Here is a 6,768-nt window from a genome sequence, read left to right as displayed (position 1 = left end):
GCCTACATGGCACTGCACGCTGCGCTAGCCCGGACGCGTGTCAAAGCGAGGCGAAGTGGCGACAACAAGAAGGGCACGTCGGCTACACATTGAATGCGTTTGTCCGATGGTGCCAGAGGATAGACTCGGCCACCGCATGCACTTTCCACCTCATGTGTGTCACTATGTCGTCCCCTTTTTTCTATAAAAGGAGGCCTAAGGCATACGGGAGAGGGATTCGACTGTTTTGAACAAGTCACACACCGTAGCTAGCTCAAGAACATTCAAATATACCCCAAAGCAGGACTAGGGTATTACACATCCTCGCGGCCCGAACCTGGGTAAACGATCTTTGTGCTGGTTCCTAGACCCGCTCTTTCCACAACCTCACGCCCGCCGACCACAGTAGGGATTCCAGTGATCCCATAGGTGTCGTTCCCACCGACATAAGTTTTCTTGTTTAACAATAAAATTATCAAACTCATCCAAGCATTGACTAGCAGACTTATAATGAGGAATATCACCTTCATCAAATCTATAGAGAGAATTTACCTTTACTACCTGTTTCGGGTTATCAAGACCATGTATTTCTTCAATGGGCGGTAAATTCTTAACATCTTCAGCTTTAATACCCTTTTCTTTCATATATTTCATTACCTCTCGCATATCTCCAGGACTGAGAAATAGAATACCCCTTTTCTTTGGAGTTGGCTTAGGAGTTGGTTCAGGAAGTGTCCAATTGTTTTCATTAGTCAACATATTATTCAATAACAATTCAGCTTGATCAACAGTTCTTTCCCTGAAAACACAACCAACAGAACTATCCAGGTGGTCTCTGAAAGCATCGGTTAGTCCATTATAAAAGATATTAAGTATTTCATTTTTCTTGAGAGGATGATCAGGCAAGGCATTAAGTAATTGGAGAAGCCTCCCCAAGCATGTGGGAGACTCTCTTCTTCAATTTGCACAAAATTATATATTTCCTTAAAGCAGCTTGTTTCTTATGAGCGGACAAATATTTAGCAGAAAAGTAATAAATCATATCCTGGGGACTACGCACACAACCAGGATCAAGAGAATTAAACCATATTTTAGCATCACCCTTTAATGAGAATGGAAATAACTTAAGGATATAGTAGTAACGATTTTTTTCCTCGTGAGTGAATAGGGTGGCTATATCATTCAAATTTATTAAGATGTGCCACAACAGTTTCAGATTCATAGCCATAAAAAGGATCAGATTCAACGAAAGTAATTATCGCAGGATCAACAGAGAAATCATAATCCTTATCAGTAATACATATAGGTGAAGTAGCAAAAGCAGGGTCATATTTCATTCTAGCATTCAGAGACTTTTCTTTCCGCTTAGCTAATAATTTCTTAAGATCGGATCTATCATTGCAAGCAAGAAAATCTCTAGCAGTTTATTCATCCATAACATAACCCTCGAGCACAATAGGCAATTCATATCTAGGAGGAGAATTTTCATCATCACTTTGATCAGTATTATCAGTTTCAATAATTTCATTCTCTCTGGCCGTAGCAAGTTGTTCATCAAGAAATTCACCTAATGGCACAGTATTATCAAGCATAGAAGTAGTTTCATCATAAGCATCACGCATAGCAGAAGTGGCATCATCAATAACATGTGACATATCCGAATTAATAGCAGAAGCAGGTTTAGGTGTCGCAAATTGACTTAAAACAGAAGGAGAATCAAGTGTAGATCTAGATGGCAGTTCCTTACCTCCCCTCGTAGTTGAGGGATAAATCTTGGTTTTCTCGTCTTTCAAGTTCATCATAGCGATCATCAGATATAAATCCCAAGTGACTCAAAGAATAGAGCTATGCTCCCCGGTAACGGCGCCAAAAAATAGTCTTGATAACCCACAAGTATAGGGGATCGCAACAGTTTTTGAGGGTAGAGTATTCAACCCAAATTTATTGATTCGACACAAGGGGAGCCAAAGAATATTCTCAAGTATTAGCAGTTGAGTTGTCAATTCAACCACACCAGGAAAACTTAATATCTGCAGCAAAGTATTTAGTAGCAAAGTAATATGAAATTAATGGTAACAGTGGCAAAAGTAACAGTAGGAGTTTTGTAGTAATTGTAACAGTGGCAACGGTAAAGTAACTAAGCAAAGATCAATACGTGAAAACCTCATAGGCATTGGATCAGTGATGGATAAATATGTCAGATGCGATTCCTCATGCAATAGTTATAGCATAGGGTGACACAGAACGAGCTCCAGTTCAGCAATGTAATGTAGGCATGTATTCCGAATATAGTCATACGTGCTTATGGAAAAGAACTTGCATGATATCTTTTGTCCTACCCTCCCGTGGTAGCGGGGTCCTATTGGAAACTAATGGATATTAAGGCCTCCTTTTAATAGAGTACCGGACCAAAGCATTAACACTTAGTGAATACATGAACTCCTCAAACTACGATCATCACCGGGAGTGGTCCCGATTATTGTCACTTCGGGGTTGCCGGATCATAACACATAGTAGGTGACTATTGACTTGCAAGATAGGATCAAGAACTCACATATATTCATGAAAACATAATAGGTTCAGATCTAAAATCATGGCACTCGGGCCCTAGTGACAAGCATTAAGCATAGCAAAGTCATAGCAACATCAATCTTAGAACATAATGCATACTAGGGATCAAACCCTAACAAAACTAACTCGATTACATGGTAAATCTCTTCCAACCCATCACCGTCCAGCAAGCCTACGATGGGATTACTCATGGACGGCGGTGAGCATCATGAAATTGGTGATGGAGGATGGTTGATGATGATGACGGCGATGGATTCCCCTCTCCGGAGCCCTGAACGGACTCCAGATCAGCCCTCCCGAGAGAGATTAGGGCTTGTCGGCGGCTCCGCATCGTAAAACACGATGAATCCCTCTCTCTAATTTTTTCCTCCCTGAACGTGAATATATGGAGTTGTAGTTGAGGTCTGTGGAGCCTCAGGGCGCCCGCGAGATAGGGGGGCACGCCCAGGGGGGCAGGCGTGCCCCCCACCCTCGTGGACAGGGTATTGGCCCCTGGTCTTGATTCTTTCACCAGTATTTTTTATTAATTCCAAAAATATACTTCATGAAGTTTTAGGTCATTCCAAGAACTTTTATTTCTACACAAAAATAACACCACGGCAATTCTGTTGAAAAAATCGTCAGTCTGGGTAAGTTCCATTCAAATCATGCAAGTTAGAGTCCAAAACAAGGGCAAAAGTGTTTGGAAAAGTAGATATGATGGAGATGTATCAGTGATCATGGAAGATGACCATTCCAAAGTCTTCGAAGGCTTTAGGAGAGGAGATTTGTATATTGTTGATTTCTCTACAGGACCGCAACTTGCTACATGTCTACATGCAAAAGCTTCAGAAGGTTGGCTATGGCATCGACGACTAGGTCATGCTAGCATGAGGAACATGCACGTGCTCACGAGGAAGAAGCATGTCATTGGCATCAAGGATGTCAAATTCCTCAAGGATCACCTGTGTGGAGCTTGGGAAGCTGGAAAGATGACCAAGGCCAAGCATCCCTCAAAGAGTATCATGACTACCACTCGTCCATTTGAATTGCTTCACATGGATCTCTTTGGACCTACTCATTATGCTACATTCACCAATGCTGCATCTTTATATGGCTTTGTTATTGTTGATGACTATTCTCGTTACACATGGGTGCATATCATCACTTAGAAATATGAAGTGTAGGAAGTCTTCAAAGGATTTTCCTTGAGGGCTTCAACCAACTTTGGTGTGAAGATCAAGCACATCAAAAGTGATAATGGGACTGAGTTCAAAAATCCTAGTCTTGATGACTATCTTGATGAACTTGGTATTACTCACGAGTTATCTGCTCCATATACTCCTCAGCAGAATGGCGTCCTGGAGCGCAAGAGTAGGACTCTTGTTGACATGGCTCACACTATGCTTGATGAATACTAGACGCCTTGTCACTTTTGGCCTGAGGCAATTGATACTGCCTGCCACATCATCAACAGGGTATATCTTCACAAATTCTTCAAAAAGACCTCATATGAACTTCTCACTGACAAGAAACCCAATGTGAGTTATTTCAAAGTATTTGGTGCTAAATGTTGGATTAGAGATCCTCATCACAATTCTAAATTTGCACCGAAAGCTCATGAAGGTTTTATGCTTGGTTACGGAAAGGACTCACACACCTATAGAGTCTTCAAAACCGTTCATCACAAGGTTGTTGAAACTGTAGATGTGCGGTTCGATGAAACTAATGGCTCACAAAGAGAGCACCTACCTCCTATGCTAGATTAAAAGTCACCTGAGGAATCCATCAAATTCAAGGCTACTGAGGATGTCATTCCTACTGAAGAATCTGCTGAAGAAGTCATTCTAGAACATGAAGAACATCATGCTGGTGCACCTGAGGAAAATGGCTCTGAAGAAAATGCTGAGCCAACTCAACATCGTCAACCCCCTCATCCTCACATTGCAAATGAAGTGCAGATCGAAAAAATCATTTAGCGACATCAACACACCAGGTCCTCTCACACACTCAAAGGCTTCACATTTATCTAACTTTTGTGGGCACTTTGCTTTTGTCTCTATCATAGAGCCCACCAAAGTAGATGATGCATTTCTGGAGCCTGAGTGGATTCAAGTGATGCAAGATGAATTACATCAGTTTGAGCTCAACAATGTCTGGGGAACTTGTCAAGCGACCAGACCCTCGCAAGCACAATATCATCAGCTCCAACTGGATCTACCACAACAAGCAAGATGAAAATGGCCTTGTGGTGAGGAATAAGGCACAACTTGTAGCTCAAGGCTACACATAGGTTGAAGGAATTGATTTCGATGAAACTTTTGCACATATTGCTAGAATTGAGGCTATTCGCATATTACTAGCTTATGCTAACCATCATAATATCATCTTATATCAAATGGATGTGAAAAGTGCATTCCTCAATTGTAATCTTGAGGAAGAAGTATATGTTGCTCAAGCCCCAGGTTTTGAAGATCCAAAGCATCCTGACAGAGTCTTTAGACTCAATAAGGCCCTCTATGGCCTTAAGCAGGCCCCTCGAGCATGGTATGATACTTTGAAGGAATTCCTCATGAAGAAAGGCTTCAAACCCGGTTCACTTGACCCAACTCTTTTCACCAAAACCTATGATGATGAATTATTTGTGTGCCAAATATATGTTGATGATATTATCTTTGGCTGTACTGACCAACGTTACAGTGAAGAATTTTCCTATATGATGAGTGAGGAATATCAAATGTCTATGATGGGAGAATTGAAATTCTTCTTAGGTCTTAAAATTCGTCAACAGCGTAACGACAACTTCATGTCTCAGGAGAAATACCTCAAGGATGTGTTGAGGAAATTAGGCATGCAAGATTGCAAAGGCGTCAAAATCCCTATGAGCACAAATGGCCATCTATGCACTGATGAAAAAGGTATTGACTCTGATCAAAAGGTATACCGCTCCTTGATTGGCTCTTTATTGTATCTATGTGCATCTAGGCTAGATATTATGCTTAGTGTTTGCATGTGTACCCGATTTCAAGCTACACCGAAGGAATCACACCATAAGGCTGTGAAGCATATTCTTCGATATCTAGCTCACACTCCAACACTTGGATTATGGTATCCCAAGGGCTCGGCTTTTGATCTCATTGGATATTCTGACTCTAACTATGCTGGTGATCGTGTGGACCGGAAGTCAACATCAGGCACATGCCATTTCCTCGGACGATCCTTGGTATGTTGGTCCTCGAAGAAACAGAACTGTGTATCACTCTCTACTGCTGAAGCTGAGTACATTGCTGCTAGTTCGTGCTATGCTCAATTGCTATGGATGAAGCAAACCCTCAAGGACTACGTCATCAATGTGAAGAATGTGCCACTCTTCTGGGACAATGAGAGTGCCATCAAGATTGCTCATAACCCAGTTCAGCACTCGAAGACAAAGCACATCCAGATTCGTCATCATTTTCTTCGAGATCATCTGTTGAAGGGCGACATCTCTATTGAGCACGTGAAGACTGAAGAACAACTAGCCGATATCTTCACAAAGCCCTTGGATTAGAAGAGATTTAGCAAGTTGCGGTGTGAGCTAAATATCTTAGAATCTTCGAATGTCCTTTGAAAAGGACACACATCCTAACACTTATGCTAAATTGATGACTTAGATGTGCAACACACGAAGAAAAAATTTTCTTCAATCAATGAAGACTAACCCTCTAAGTGTGAAGAAATTAATGAAGAATTTGATTCTCAGAGCCCTACAACAATTGTACGCGGCATCTGAAATCGTCATTCTTATACGGTGGGTCACGCCACCAATAAAAGTTGAAATTCTTTAATTTGAGTTTTTCTTCTATTTTTGAAATTCCTAAGTTGTTCAAATTCTTCAACTTTTCAATGTCTTCACTCTTTCTAACCTTGTTCTTCATTGACTATATATATATATATATATATATATATATATATATATATATATATATTTGAGTTTTCAGTCCTCTACAACCTTCACTTATTGCTAATTCTTCAAGTTGACTTTTCCGCTAAGTGAATGTGATCGGACCCGCCTCCCTCTATGCTAAACTCAACCCAGTCTGTTCACAAATTCTTCATGTGCGTTCTATTTGAAACCCATTCAAAATCTTCACTGTGTCCTTGTCAGCTGAAGAATTTGCGAACGAAACTTTAAAATATTCTTATCTGAACTTTTAGTTTTTGCCGCTCAAACCGTTCCACATCCCATGATATGATTAT

This window comes from Triticum dicoccoides, chromosome 7B (assembly GCF_002162155.2).
Source record: "Triticum dicoccoides isolate Atlit2015 ecotype Zavitan chromosome 7B, WEW_v2.0, whole genome shotgun sequence".
NCBI lineage: Eukaryota > Viridiplantae > Streptophyta > Magnoliopsida > Poales > Poaceae > Triticum > Triticum dicoccoides.
This window is presented reverse-complemented; position numbering follows the sequence as displayed.